Source organism: Equus przewalskii, chromosome 9, assembly GCF_037783145.1.
Source record: "Equus przewalskii isolate Varuska chromosome 9, EquPr2, whole genome shotgun sequence".
NCBI classification, from domain to species: Eukaryota; Metazoa; Chordata; class Mammalia; order Perissodactyla; family Equidae; genus Equus; species Equus przewalskii.
Window position 1 is genome coordinate 20,984,434 of NC_091839.1, and position 15,985 is coordinate 21,000,418.

At 42.9% G+C, this 15,985-nt stretch overlaps 1 pseudogene; it reads right to left on the reverse strand.

Annotated features, from left to right (window-relative positions):
• Window positions 1–1,284: 1,284 nt before the first annotated feature.
• Window positions 1,285–14,282, reverse strand: LOC103554199 (N-formyl peptide receptor 2-like; annotated as a pseudogene).
• Window positions 14,283–15,985: the final 1,703 nt, after the last annotated feature.

The following is a 15,985-nucleotide window of genomic DNA, read 5'->3' on the forward strand; positions in this document are numbered from 1 at the left end:
CCAAACAAAATTACAGTAATTTCTTAATTGTATTGATCTTTCCTGGGCAGCCTATTCAGGCTTCTATATATGTACCAGGAAAAGTTGTCTTCCTAAAAAAGATTAGCAATGGGCCTTATAACCCTAGCAATAGATAATGGCAAGGAAGTCAACTAAATTCTGTTACCTTTTAATTTACTCTACAGATAAACCCACACACACACAAAGGGACATGTGTGTGCACAGTTGTGCATTCTTGGTGACAGCACAAGATTAGAAACAATTTAAAGTTTCATTAATATGTGAGTGATTAAATAAATTCTGTTGTATCCACCCAATGGAATACCATGCAAGTATTGAAAAGAACGAGGAAGCTGTTTATGTACTGATGTACACAACCATGCATCTTTATTGCTTAGAATTTACTCATGTGTAGCTGGAAGGATGATGGAGAAAGTATTGTTTTAGGTGGATGAGTTTTCAGCCACTTTTGTTAATGAAGGAAGGGGATGAGCACTGGGTAGGAAGCTGGAAGTTCTTACCACATCCTATCCCTATGCCTACTCAACATCCCTGGATACTCTTCTCCCGAAACAGAAGTAGTCTCATCCTTCCCCAGGTTGATGGCCCCCAAGTTTTATTTGGGAGTTTTTGACTCAATCAGGTTTAGAAGTGTTTCTTTGTGGGGAGCAGTACATAAACTTTAAAGAACCCTTACCTTCCAGAGACCCAATATACAATGATGCAATGGGAAGTGGGCATCCACAGTGAAAACTCCCAATGAAGAAAAGAAAAAAGGAGAGGATGTAGCTGGTACTATTCTGTTGCAATTAACCAAGGCCAGTGGGCAGGGATAGTAAGAAATCCCTGCCCTGGCAGTGGAGGAATTTTCTTAGCCAGTTGGAAGCACTGGTTCTCTATCTACAAGATGTATACTGTCCTTCATGGCTCCTGGCTTTGCCCCCTTCATTTCTTTCTTATTCCTTATTTTCTATGGCCACACCTTAGTTAAGCATTAAAGAGTATACATTTCTTGGAAACTGGAAAGCATTTCTAGGAGTCAAGGATGCAGATGAGATGGGTAAGCTGCTCTGCATTGGAATTGCAAAGACTTTAGCAGTGACAGGAGGGAAAGGGAGAAGAATGACTGAGTAAGGCAGTGGGGTGGGTGAAGGGCTTTTGAAAACAAGACTGATATTTATTTTGAGTTCTTTCTTTTGCCAGAACATCCAGGAAAATACGTTATGCGCTGAAGGACAATTGGTGAGTGATTATTTGCAGAAAGCAAGGAAAAAGACCCAGTACTATTGTGGACTGATTTATTTCAAAACAAAGTCGTCAGGCAACAGTTAGCCAGAGTACTTTAGCAGAAACCCCAAACCACAGGTGTTCATAAAATGTAAACCACGTGGGAATTTGTAAAAATGGTGAGCACAGGGGTGAGAGTTCACTGCAAATGGCCCAAGGTATGGTAGGAGAGTCAGAGACAATTTTAACTGAACATTGAAGGTTCTCACTTGACACCTGAGTGATATTATTGTTTATTGATTCATTAATTCCACAACTATTTATTGAGACTCTGTCGCATATCAGGCACTATTTTACACATAGGGTATGGAGAGCCATCAGTGAACAATGCAGACCAAAATCCCTGCCCTCAGCTTACACTCTCATTGCAAGAAGGAAACCATACAAGTGCTGTACATAGTTATTATACTGTTTCATGCCAATAAGTTTGGCAGTTTTGATGAAATGGCTAAATTCCTTGAAAGTCACAGTTTACCAAAGCTGACAGAAGATGGAATAGAAAATCTGAATAGTCCAATAACTCATAAAGAAATTGAACTTGCCATTAAAACCTTCCCAGAAACAAAAGCTAAGACCCAATTGGCTTCACTGGAGAATTTCTCTAAACATTTGTAAAAGATGTAACACAAGGGAATAGAATGAGAGGAGTCCCTTTCTGACTCCTTTCAGGAGGCCATTATAAGTTTGATGTAAAACCTGACAAGAACATTAGAGGAAACCAAAATAACAGACTAACCTTTATATAAACATAAGTGCAGAAATTCTAAATAAATCTAGTGAAATTAATTACAAATATGTAAAATACATCACCAAGTGTGATTTATTCTAGGAATGCAGGCTAGTTTAACACTCAAAAATTAATCAGAATAATTTATGATGACATAAGTAAAAGGATAAAAATAACATGATCATCTTAATATATGCAGAGAACACATTAGACACAATGCAATAGTCATTCACGATTAGAAAAAGAGGAAAACTCTTAATAAAATAGGAATAGACTTCTGTAGTCTGACAAAAAAAAAATAGCTTAAAAAAAACCCTACAGCAAACGTCTTACTTAATGGTGAAATAATAAAGTTTCTCCCTTAATAGACTCTTTTATCTAAGCTTTACAAATTCCCCAACACTCTTTCTCTTGTTCTAGTTTCCCACCTCCACTGACACCGGAGTATATAGGCTGAGGTCCAAAAACAAAAAATGACACCAATGGTGTCCTTATGTCCTTCTTCCCCCAAAATCAGAGGGCCCCAAAGTATTTTTCATGCTGAGTGGCTCAGGATGACCCAAGGTAAGGTGAAGCTGGAACTGGGAGCAAGGTAGGAGAAGGCAGAGCTCAAAAATGTCCCCCAGGCCTCCTTACATTGCCTGTAACTGGACTTCTGAAGGAGAAGAAGACTTGGTTGTTGTGTTAGTGGTCTGGGCTGAGTCCTCGCTCAGGGCCCTCTCCAGACTGGCGGGCAGTGAGTGGATCAGTCTCTTTCGGAAGTCTCGACCCATGAAGACATAGAGTATTGGGTTGAGGCAGCTGTTGAAGAAGGCCAGGGAGCTCGTTGGGTTAATCAGGTGAGTAATGATTGTGTCCTGACCTTCAATATATATCTCCTTGACCCAGACTGTGTCCAGAAGGGCAACCAGCTGATAGGGGAACCAACAGAGAAAGAAGGAAGCCACAACAGCAGTGAGGACCCGTAAGGTGCGATTGGATTTAATCATGACATTTTTCTACATCTTGGCAGCAATGAGCCCATAGCAGATAGCAACGATAGACATTGGCATACTGAAGCCAATGATAAACCGGATTATCCCTCTGACTGTCAACACGGTGATGGCCACCTTAACCATCTCATCCGTGGTATTACCCCAGGATCTAAAGTTGAAAGTACAGTATGTGTTTCCATCCACATCCGTTACTGTTTTCACGAAGATGAAAACTTGCAAGGTAAGGACTAGAGCAACAATCCAGGGTCCGATGATCACTTTTTTAGCCAGACTTACAGTGCGATGGTTCTGGGCCCAGACGGGATGCAGGACACAAATACAGCGGTCTAGAGCAATGAAAGCAATTAGGAAGACACTTCCAAACAGGTTGATGTCCGCCACACCATTAACTAACTTGCACAAGAACCAGCCAAAAGGCCATTGATCTTCCATGACCATTGAGACAAAAATGAATGGGACAGAAGCAGAAAAAGAGAAGTCAGCTATGGCCAGGTTCAGGTAACAGAGGGTGGTGACTGTGCGTGCCATCCGGAATCCAGCCACCCAGATCACAAGCCCATTGCCCAGGATGCCGAGGACAAAAGTGACCCCAAGCACCGCCAATGAGAGGATATTCACAACAGCGTAGCCAGGAGGCTCATGGGGCCCCTCACCAGATCCATTCAGAGGCATGGAGAAGTTGGTTTCCATCTTGCTGACACCTGAAACATATAAAAAATGACCATTTTTTCAGCTGCAGAACCATCATACAGCATCCCTATTCATGGCAAACATCAACTTCCACTGTAGTTCCCACTCCAATCAGGATACCCACTGTACTGAACCTTGTGGCCAGTCATACTATAAAATTGATGCCCTGTTGGCTGTTCCTTAGGGAAAGGATAGTTCTGCATTTTCCCATAATTAGTAATATGCATTCAACCTAACACGCTGATTACTTAACCAAGAGGATTTCAAGGATCCTGTGCACCAGCAGAATACTGAACTGAAGGTGCATAGACAACAGAAAATTGACGGGAGGCAGCTTCAGCAGAGTAAGGGAAGCACTAGACTCAGAGTGAGCAGGTTCACATCTTCTTCCACCCATGACTCAGTGCATGGATGCTGGCAAGCTGTGCAGCCTCTTTCAGCTCCAGGTTCTCCCAGACTCCCAGCTCCTGTCCCTTCCCACTCTGAGGACCCTTGACCTATTTTTTGGTTAGTCTTTAAGTTAAAGTTTTAGAGTTTAATGTTGAGTTGGGTTTGAGTTTAATGTTGAAGAGGATCTTGGACAGTTACTGGTAATATGTAGTAATATGTTACATCCTGTGATTCTGTGCTAGAGGAAGTCAGCGCAGGGGGCCCTGTCTCTATGTTCAACCCTCTGTTTTTCATTGTCTCTGCTTCTTATGCGGCTCTCCTCTATTTGAGGTGAAAAGAATTTTCACTCATTGTACAGCTTTAGAATTCTGTAAGATAAAGAGTATGAGAGTAGTAAGTATTGTTAATAATATTTGTGGGACTCTTATTAGAGACCATGCCTTGTGTTAATTGCTGTATATAGGCATCCAGTTTCATCTACATAACAACTCGATAATGTTCATTATTTCTAGTTTTTATAAGAATAAATTCATAATTGTTCAGAGCAATAATGAAACCTGCCAAAGGTCATTTAAGTACTAAGTGGTAGAGGAATGACTTCAATCCAGCCTGATCTGACTTCCAAGTCTTTTCTCCACTACACAACTGTGTATTGCTGGTTGTGAGCAACATTGCTGGTTGTCCACCCAACAACCTTTTCCCTCTTCTTCTCGGCTACCAAACCACAATTTTGTTTAGCCACTCACCCATCAGGGAAGATGTCCATTGCTCCATCTTTGGAGGCAAATCGAGATTAGTCTCACTAGTGGTTAGAATCCTGTTTGCTTTGCAAGGGATTGTTTTAGCAGTGGGCACATGACTAAATCCTGGAAAATAACACCACGGGAAGATATCCTGGGGAACTTCTGGGGTAGATTTCCTTGCTCTAGGGATGAGAATCCAAAAGGTGTAGTGTCTGCCTCTGGACCAGGTCACACCTGTAACTATTGCATCCAAATTCAACCCGGAGGTCTATGTGAGCCCCTTGTCCATGCCACTTGTCCAAATTTCCTCACCTGTAGTCGGGTAGCCATATCAGAAACATCCAGGGTGGCTTTTAAAATGTACATTCATGCACCCCACCCTAGAATCTCTTTGCCTAAAAACTAGGGTGATTTCCTATGGCCTCAAAAATTTGAGAATCATCTTACCCTAGGCTATCCTGCCTCCTTAAGAGAAATAGCAGTTACAGAGCACCTGTTCATATTTAATACTCATAATAATATTTCAGGGTACTCATTATCATCCATCTTTTATCAAGGAGAAACCATGGTCCAGGGGTTTCAGTACTTTGTTTAACGTCATGCCCAGCCTGTCAGTGGAGGCAGCAAGCTTTGAAAACCAGATTTAAACAACTCCAGAACCTGTGTCTCTGCCTCTCTAAAGTGCTGCCTTTCCAAGGGATTCCCCCAAGACCTCTGGGAGATGATCATCCCTCAGTATGTTCGTTTTCCTCCCTCCCTTCCTCCTTCCTTTACTCCCTTTTTTTTTTCTCCCTGTCTTTACCAGTCACTTTCAGCAAAGTTTTCTATGGGACATGACTTAGTGTAGTGTGGGGTTTCTCAACCACGGTACTTTTGACACTTGGGGCTCTATCTTTCTTTGTTGTGGGGGACCATCCCTTACATGGTAGGATGTTTAGCAGCATCCCTGGCCTCTGTTTATCAGAAGCCAGTAGCACCCTCTTCCTCCAGTTGTGACAACCAAAAGTGTCTACAGACATTGTCAAATGTGCCCTGGGGGGAAAGTCACCCCCAGTTGAGAGTCACTGTTACAGGGTAAGGAGTGCTGGGCCCTGGAGTTTGGTCAATCTGTATTCTAATCTCATCTCTGACACCTGCCCAGTGAGTTCTTAGTCAGTGACATCTCTTCCAACTTCACTTTCCTCCTCTGCAGAATGGGAATGATTTTGTGGTGACGACTGAGTTTCAGGTGAGGATTAGTGAGAACAGACATGAAAATCTTTTAGGTAGGACCGAGTGACTCCTTAACAAATGTGAAGTCTCAGTCCTCACCAGGCTCTATGCCTTGTTCTGGGGCCACGCATTGTAGAAGCTCAAGTTAGGGCAAGAACAATGCTCGAAACAGTAGTAGTACTACGTATGAAGCTTTTCCACATGCCAAGAGCTTCTCTTCCACCCTCATAATGATTCATCTCTTAGGCTTCCTGAGGATTGCATGTGTTAATATGTATAAACCATCAAGCATACTCTGCAGCATTGTAAATATGGAATAATATTAGCTATAATTAGTATGGCCATTGTACAGAAGAGGAAGTTAAGACTTCAGCTGGTTATATTCATTGTTTAATGCCCCCATTGAGGAAGAGGTGGAGTCAGAATTTGAGCTCAGCCAGACCGACTCCACCAGAATTGCACTATTAACTCTCTCCCACCCCATATTTACTCAACTGAGTCTGTTTCTCTCTATGCACCCACTAAACACCCTACAAGGTGCTTAGAAGACAGGATGCACTTAATAATCTCTAAATCATTCCTTTAAAAATGTTGATACAACCAGGAAGGACAATTGTGCAATGACAGCTAGGGAAAGGACAGCGGAGCAAAGTTGTAAAATTATGGGCCCACCCTTGTTGCAGCGTTGGGGAGAGAACCTCTGACCACAGATGACACTCGCGTGGCCTATGGTGGTTGCTGTTTGGTGAACTCCAAATATGTGTCAGTCACTATACATTTTATCATCTCCAATTACAACATCCTTGCTTTCGCCTAAGTATCATCATTGTGTATTACAACAGGAAACCATGACTCTTGCGGGCAAAGTGGGTTGACCAATGTCACAATTATTAAGGGACCCTCTGGATTTACAACCACAGATTTCAGATGGAAACTCAGCACTTCCTTGTTAGCTGATCCTCTTCTCCAGCATATTTGCATTTCTGTGCTTTGAAATAATGCTTTCAGTTCTGCTTTCTCCTCAGACTTCCTAACCTCTTCCCCCATCCTTATTCTCAGCTGAAGCCCTTAACTCATATTTTAATGAGAAAATCATAAAAATTAGTTGTGAACTTCTTAGCCTTCCCTTACCCAAACCCTCCAATCTATCTGCACCTGTTACAGTGAATAAAGAGTTCTTGGTCATTCCAAAGGCTGCCCTGCTCCCCGTGTTTGCTCTGGATCCCTCTCTCTTTCACATTCCCAAGAAGTTTCCTCCTGCATCATCCCTTTTCTTTTCTGCCAAAACACTTTCAAGATTTTCTTTACACTACATCATTCTCACTGTCACATAAACGTTATCATATCTCCTCCCTTCAAAAGGAAGCCATCCTTATGGACAGCTAATCTTTGACAAAGGAGCTGAGGGCCTACAATGGAGGAAAGAAAGTCTCTTCAACAAATGGTGCTGAGAAAACTAGACAGCCACATGTAAAAGAATGAAAATCAACCATTCTTTTTCACCATTTACTAAAATAAACTCAAAATGGATCAAAGGCCTAAAGATTAGGCCTGAAACAATAAGTCTCCTAGAAGAGAATATCGGCAGTACATTCTTTGACATCAGCTTCAAAAGAATCTTTTCGGACACCATAATCCCTCACCTGAGGGAAACAATAGAAAGAATAAACAAATGGGACTTCATCAGACTAAAGAGCTTCTTCAAGGCAAGGGAAAACAGGATTTGAAACAAAAAAAACAGCCCACTAACTGAGAAAAAATATTCACAAGTTATCCAACAAAGGGTTAATCTCCATAATATACAAATAGCTCACACAACTCAACAATAAAAAATCAAATAACCCAATTACAAAATGGGCAGGGGACATGAACAGACACTTCTCCAAAGAAGATATACGGATGGCCAATAGACACATGAAAAGATGCTCATCATCACTAATCATCAGGGAAATGCAAATCAAAACTACACTAAGATATCACCTTAGACCTGTTAGAATGGCAAAAATATCCAAAACCAAGAGTGACAAATGTTGGAGAGGCTGTGGAGAAAAGGGAACCCTCATACACTGCTGGTGGGAATGCAAACTGGTGCAGCCACTATGGAAAACAGTATGGAGATTCCTCAAAAAGTTAAGAATAGAAATACCTTATGACCCAGCCACCCCACTACTGGGTATCTATCCTAAGAATCTGAAATCAGCAATTCCAAAAGTTCCATGCACCCCTATGTTCATAGCAGCATTATTCACAATAGCCAAGTCATGGAACCAACCTAAGTGCCCAGCAACTGATGATTGGATAAAGAAGATGTGGTATATATATACAATGGAACACTCCTCAGCCATAAAAAAGGACAAAGTCATCCCATTCACAACAACATGGATAGACTTTGAGGGTATTATGTTGAGTGAAATAAGTCAGACAGAGAAAGACGAACTCTGTATGACTCCACTCATAGGTGGTAGTTAAAATATGGACAAAGAGAACTGATCGGTGGTTGCCAGGGGAAAGGGGGGTGGGGGGAGGGCACTAGGGGTGAAGTGGTGTACCTACAACATGACTAATAATGATGTACAACTGTAATTTCACAAGGATGTTAACTTTCATAGCCTTAATAAAAAAAAAAAGAGGAAGCCATCCTTGGCCTTTATTCCTTTCCAGCTTCAGCCCTATTTCTCCAAGAGGATTCTTTCTGTGAAGAAGATTCACAGCCAAACTTTAGAAGGGAGTGTCTCCACCTCCTCACCTCACGTTTTTCTCCTAAACACACCCGACATTGACTTTGATCCTCAGCACTCCACGGAATGTGCTCTCCTTAAGGATGCTCATGGCCTCTATGCTGCCTCCAGTTCTTACCCTGATATCTCAGTGACAAAGGACCCACTTGACCCCTTCCTCCTTCTTAAGACATATTTTTCTTATGCCTGGAGATGATAAAATGTACAAACAACACAATTTTGGTTGTCTTTATAGCATACTTGGTCACCTCTCCTCAGTCCAGTTTCCCAGCTTTATTGCCTCCAAATTTAACTCTAAATTTTGAGGCATCCTAGGGCTTGTAACTGCCCCCCCCCCATCCTCTATACAATCTCATGGCTTGTAACATCATGCTGATAACTTCTGATCTAAACCATCAGCCCTGGCTTCTCCCCAGAGCTCTAGCCTGGTATAATCAACTAACTTGACATCTCCCCACAGGAATCTCAGAGTGACCCCAAACCAAACATTGCCCAAACCAAATTCTAAATTGTTCCATCCTCCCAAGTCTGCCTCTCTCCCGGTATCTGTATCTATTTGGAGCTTAAACATTCAGTTGTTAAAACTCCAAATCTGAAATTCACCTTCGATTTTCCTTTCCCTCACCACCCCGTCCAATCTGAGCCTGTTGATTCTATCTACAGAGCAACTGAATCCACACCCGGGATCATGTCCATCACCACCTCCCTTATCCATGGCCTCATCTGACCTGCATATTTGCACTAACCTTGTAAATAGCTTGTTCCTGCTCCTGATGCTGCCCCCTCCCCCCCATGCTTTCTGACAGAAGCCAAATGGTCTTTCAAAAACACAAATCAGATCCTGACATTATTCTACTCAACACCCTCAATGGCTTCCAAACTCCTAATTCAAGTTTGCCAAGCATTCCGAGATCCGCCCAGTCTGTTCCTCATACCTCACACATCCACTCTCCCCTCACACACTGTGCTCCATCCACCCTGAATTCCTTTGATTCCTTGAGCACGCCAAGCTCATTGCCATCTCATTGCTTTCGTGTCCTCTGTTCCTCTGCCTACAATGCTTTTCCTTTCAGGCTTCCCACATCTGGCTCTTTCTGAATATTCATATCTCATCTTAGATATTTCATCCTCAGAGAGGTCCTGCCTCTATAATGCAAATCAGCTACCCCAGACACAGGCCATCTCACCAGATGCTTTTCTTGTTGGTTTATCCATTCATTTATTTTCTATTATAAATACCCTCCACATCAGGATATAAGCTCCACAAGATGACCAAGTTCTTTCAACACTACATGTCTAGAGTAATGCTGTCCAACACATAAATGTGAGCCATCAAAAGCAAGCCACAAATATGAGTTACACACATGTGACTTACAATTCCTTTTACAAAGTGAAAGCAATTATTTTTAATAACTTAATGAATTTTAATAGCACACTTTATTTAACCTAACATATCAAGAAGAGTATTATTTGAACATGTAACCAATATAAGAATTACCAATGAGATATTTTACATTCTTTTTTCATGCTAAGTCTTTGAAGCTCCTAACTGCATTTTACACTTACAGCACATCTCAGGTCAATGACCATATGCGGCAAGTGCATATTATATTGGGTAGCCCAGCTCTAGAGTTTAGGAGGCATCAGCCACATAGGAGATGTTGAAACAATAATTTTTAAATTGTCAGGCCCCCACCACCTTACCACCAGCCGAGATCCTTTTCCGGTGGCTGGTTCCTGGCTTCTTGCTGAGCAACGTAGGTGGAAGGGCTTCTGCAAATGCTTTATTGAAAGACAAGGGGGAGGGACAATGGAGCTGCAACCAATCAGGTGGCAGAAACTCAGAACATCTTGCAATTTCCAAAAAAGCACCCTGGAGATGTTGACAGCATAACTCTCCTTAGAAACTTAATATATGAACGCTTCCCTCACCTCCAACCTTCTGAGGAGATAGGATTTCAATCCTCTGAATATCAAGGGTTAAGGAATCTGGGAGTCCATGGCCTTTCTCCTTCAGAGATTCAGGAAAATGAAAGAAACAATTACTGAGGTGAGAAGAATTAAGGGCAAGTAATAAAACGCAGAGATGATGGTTAAACAAAAACTTTTTCTCTACTCACATGACACTCTGATACCAAATTGTGGTTTTTTTCTACACCATCAATGCTCCAATTTCTTGTGAACCCCACCTGGGTGTCCTACAATTCGATTCAATTCTGACAATATCTATCTGGAGCTAGTATCGGATCCCACAAGTTAAAGGGCTCATCCCAGAAGACTACCCCCACTGCAGATGCCACTTGCAAGTCTCAGGTGGACACCTATACCTCTGCCTGATCAGCTATAAATCAGGGATAGCCGTGACCCTTCCTCAGGTTCAATAATTTGCTAGAATGACTCACAGAACTCAGGAAGGCTATTTACTTATGTTTACCACTGTATTATATAAAAGATACAAGTCAAGAACAGCCAAATGGAAGAAATGCATAGGGCAAGGTATGGGGGGGTGCTAAAAAAGACAATAACCAGGAACACAAAGAGAGGTCCAGCAGATATATGAGAGAGCACTCTTAACCCAACATCATCACCAAGATTAATCCCCTAACCTTCTGCTCCTGAAGGAGATAATTTGTGGGCCACTGATCTGAGGAGATGGGCCCTTTCTAAGGTTTTAAGTGCCATCAGAATGTTCTTCAGAGTTGTTCTCAAACCCAGTGGATATAACCATGAAGAAAAGGGGAGAGCCAGAAAACAAATGTCCAAGAGAAAGAGATAAAGACAACTGTTCCCTTTGTTTTCCCCAAATCACTGCACCAACAGGATATTTTCAGGCATAAGTTATAGCAAACCCATGAATTGCTTAAACCATGAAGAAATTCATTGCTTTAAAAAATTTGGAAGAAAGTTAGTTCTGAATCTGAACAAGAATTGAGCTTAATTTAATCCTTCCATGCCACCATTTTATTGGTTTCTTCCAAGGACTTCTTGAACATGACGATAAGGTGACTGCCATTGTTCCAGACATCACATCCACATAACCTCCCAAGCCAGAAGGATGAGGATGAGCAGAAAAATTGACTTCATTCACATGCCTCTCTCATTTTATAAGAGAAGGAAACTTTTTCTAGAGTCTCTACGGGACCTTGTCTTCCCTTTCATTGGCAGAACTGAGTGACATACCCGTCTCTAGAGCAATCCTCGGGGAAAAAAAATTAATGAAGTTGCCATGATTGGCTTAAGATGAAGGTACATTGCACCTGAATATAATGGACTTCACTTATCGAGGGAAAAGGCTGATAGGTATTATATAGGTATAGCCTCCAAAGAGGTGCTCCCTTGCTGGCTCCTAGGTCATAGAGGTTAATCAGTCATGGGTTCTGCCCTGGAGAAGCTGGCCAACTGGAGGGAGAGATGAGAGTGCAGTGCTTAGAGAGGTGGAGTGGGGGTATATGTAGTGACAGTATGCTGCCGGGGTTATTATGGGATTCCCCAAAAGGAACAGCTAACTGAGAAGGACAGAGTCTAGTGTTACTTCCTGAAAGAGGTAACATCTAGGCTGAACCTAGAGCCTAAGGTAAAGAGGAGAAAGAAAATTGCATTCCAGGCAAAGGGGAGTGAAGACACACAGGAAAGGGGCCAAGAAGTAGGTTTCGTTTGGTTATTGGGGGACAGATGGTGGGGCAGAGAGCAACAAGCAAGGAGGCTGTAGAGGGTGGCAGGGGCCATCTCTTAGAGGGTCTTGAATGCTACAAGAAGGACTTGGAATTTCTCCTTCAGAACATGCAAAGCCATTTAAGCAGGAAAGGGAATTGTTATGTGTGTGCTTCAGGGAACAAAACTGTCCTAGAATCCAGCAAAGGGATGGATTTGAGAATGTTCCCGATTGGAGAAATCCATTGGAAGAGGTCTTAGGGTGGAGAATGTTGCAAGAGATCCAGGTGAAGTTGTTGAAGAGCTACTCAGATTCCTAGACCCCTGATGTTGAGGGAGTTGAACTTTGGCATCCCACAGAGGATGGAGGTTGAGGAAAACAATCCATACACACTTGAGTTTCTAAAAGGGCCCAGTCTACTCCCCAAATGCTGTTAAAACAAGTGCCATATGAGTGTATTCTTGGGGCCACTGAGAAGCACAAGAGGCCTGGTTTCCTGTTCCTCAATTTGTTTCAGCTCATTTATCCCTTTCCCATCCCTTTGGGGTACCTTCTGCTAAGACCATTAGTCCAGAGTCACTCTCCTCAGGAGACCAGGACTTGGAACCGTCCTGAGCAAGCCCACAGTCTGTGGAAAGTCCAGGTGAGAAATGCATCCCTGGGGGCTGGGGAGCTAGACAAGGGTATGCTCCATAGCATGGTGGGGACAAAAGACTCTTTGGAGTGAGTTGTAGAGAAATGTAAGGTGAAGAAATGAGCACAGCAAACATACCCAACTCTGTCAGGAGGTGGTGCTGTGACAGAGAACCAAGGATTTGGTTGGAACTAAAGAAGGATGTGGACTTGAAGGATAAATTTAAAAAGAAAAAGAAGAAGTTCTAGACCATATTGGGCTGCTGGGAGTGATGGAGTGGAGGGAAAATATTGATGCTGCAGGAGCGAGAAGGGATCAGTGAAGGAGGGAAGTTCTTGAGAAAGTGAGGGGGCTGGGATTCAGAGGACGACAGGGGACAAGTCTTGGGCAGAGCTGCTTGTTCTCTGGTTGGAGAGGCAAAGGCAGAGAGCAGTGGAGCAGGAGCAGACAGGAGGGTGGATTTGGTGCAGTAGGAAGCAAGGGCATCAGCTGAGTGGGGATGGGAGAGGAGGTTCTAAGCTTCGAGGAGAAATCAGAAGGAGAAAAGTAATTATTAGGATCATGTGAAGATGAATGTAACAGGGAAGCGTAGATTTCCAGAGCAGTGATGCGCCTCCACATGAAGAGACTGGTCCTGGATGTTCCTTGGGACCCATCAGCAGGGCTTAGCTCTGCTCCCTCAAGAATTGCAAGCTTAGACATTAGGCCAGTCACCTACACTCTCAAAGCCCAAGTTTCTTCTATCACAAGGTGATGACGGTGCTTAGCCAATCCAGAGCTTGTTGAGATCAGAGGCAAGAAGGTAAGAATGCGGTACAGTGACTGCCACGTAGGTCACAGGTTGCAGACCACAGGTTTTCTCCCCCACCCTCAAACCTTGGTGGAGTCACAATTGCACAGCTTTTCCTCTCTGGTGTGTCCCCTCCTCTCATTACAGACTCTTCCTGATTCATTGCATCAGTCTTTTCAAATGGTTGCCTTCGAGATTCTTGAGGACAGATAGCTCTCAGGGTGTCTCTGTGGTCGGATGGTGGGTGGGGTGGGAAAACACATCCAGGTTATTTCTGAGACTGTAGAGCATCGAAGTTCTGGAGAAATGCGAACCACGCATGGACCTTCAAATTGTCCGACAGGCACTGTGAAAAAGTAAGAAGAAACAAGCGAGGTTCATCTTTATAAAATATTTTACTTACCCTTCTATGGTCAAATTATTATTATTTGAACATGTAGTCAATATAAAAATTATAAATGAGATATGTCACATTAGGTTTTTCAACCTAAGTTTTTGAAATCTAATCCATATTTTCCTCTTACGTCCCCTCCCAAATAGTCCTACCTGTATTTCACGTTCCCCAGGGCCTGACATGGTGAGTGGCTGCTGGGTTAGACAGCTCAGCCGCGGAGGCAGGATGGCAGGGCAGGGGCAGAAAGAGGCCTTTGCTGGAATCTGACAGCCTGAGCTTCTGGGTGACTTTAAGCAATTAAATGTTCTAAGTCTCACTTTCTTCATCTATAAAATGGGTATAATAATAATAACAATAAGCTAACATTCCTGCGTACGTATTGTGTGTCACTCACTGGCCCATGCTTTCTGGTATTCACCAACTTCCTCCTCACGACAACCATTGAGAAGGATGCTGCAAGGGTTAGAAGAGAAGAAAAGCTGTTTGCAAGAGCCTGGCTTGTGGTCTGCATACCGAATCTAATTAAGTCTCACACCCAGCAGGTATTTGGATAGAATACTGTCATGCGCTTTTTCGTCCCCAAGAGTACTGAGCCCACCCAGTGGATGGAAAAGCACATCCCATCCATTAGGCAGAGATAACCACAGAGACAAGAATGGAAGTGGGGTCTCCTGCTCTGACTTCCTCAAACACAGAATCCACAAGGTGTAACTACTTGATTCCACATTGTCTGGTATCACCCACTGATCCATTTTGCCTCACTTTGAAAGCTAACCAGATATTGCACCTGACTTCTCACAACGGCAGAAGAAAAGAGGCTTTCATGCCCTCTAGGAGAGAGGGGCAGACTCTGGGATGGAGAAGTTGCCTACCTTATAGCCCTCAGGAAGAAAGCCATAGGAGGAAGACCAGCCTTAGCTCCCAACTGCCTGACAATGAGTCACAGAAGCTGTCTACCGTGGATTTTCTGATGTCCATACACCTTCTTCTTTTTTTTTCCTTTATAGAAATTGTGATGAAATACACATAAAATTTCCCATTTTAACCATTTTAATATATAATCCATTGGTGTTAAGTACATTCACATTGCTGAGCAACCATCACCACCGTCTAGTTCCAGAACATTTTCATCCCCCTAAACAGAAACTCTGTACCCATCAAGCAGTAACACCGCATTTCCCAGTCTCTGGCAACCGCTAACTTGCTTTCTGTCTCTGTGAATCTCCCTATTCTGGATATTTCATCTAAATGGAATCATACAATACATGATCTTTTGTGTCTGGCTTCTTTCACTTTTCAAGCTTCATCCATGTTGTAGCAGGTGGCAGAACTTCATTCTTTTTTATGGCTGAATAATATTCCATGGTATGGATGGAACACATTTTGTTTCTCTGTTCATCTGTTGGTGGACGTTTTGGTCGTTTCCACCTTCAGGCTGTTGTGGAGAGTGCTGCTGTGAACAGGTTTGTGCAGGTTTCTGTGGGACTGCCTGTGCTCTCTCTACACCTTCTGCCCAGTATTTTCTCTTGGAGGGTAAGGACCTTGTCTTCCTTGGCTAAGTAATCTGCCTTAGCTAAAGGAGCATCTGTGATACTGTGATTTATTATAAGGAATATATATTTGATCGTCATCCCTGTTCCTGGCAGGGAGCTCCTAAGACCCTTCAAATTTCCTAGGGTGAGAGCATAAAGGTGACTTTTGTTGTGTTAATGAAGTGACCTTTGGAAGGCACC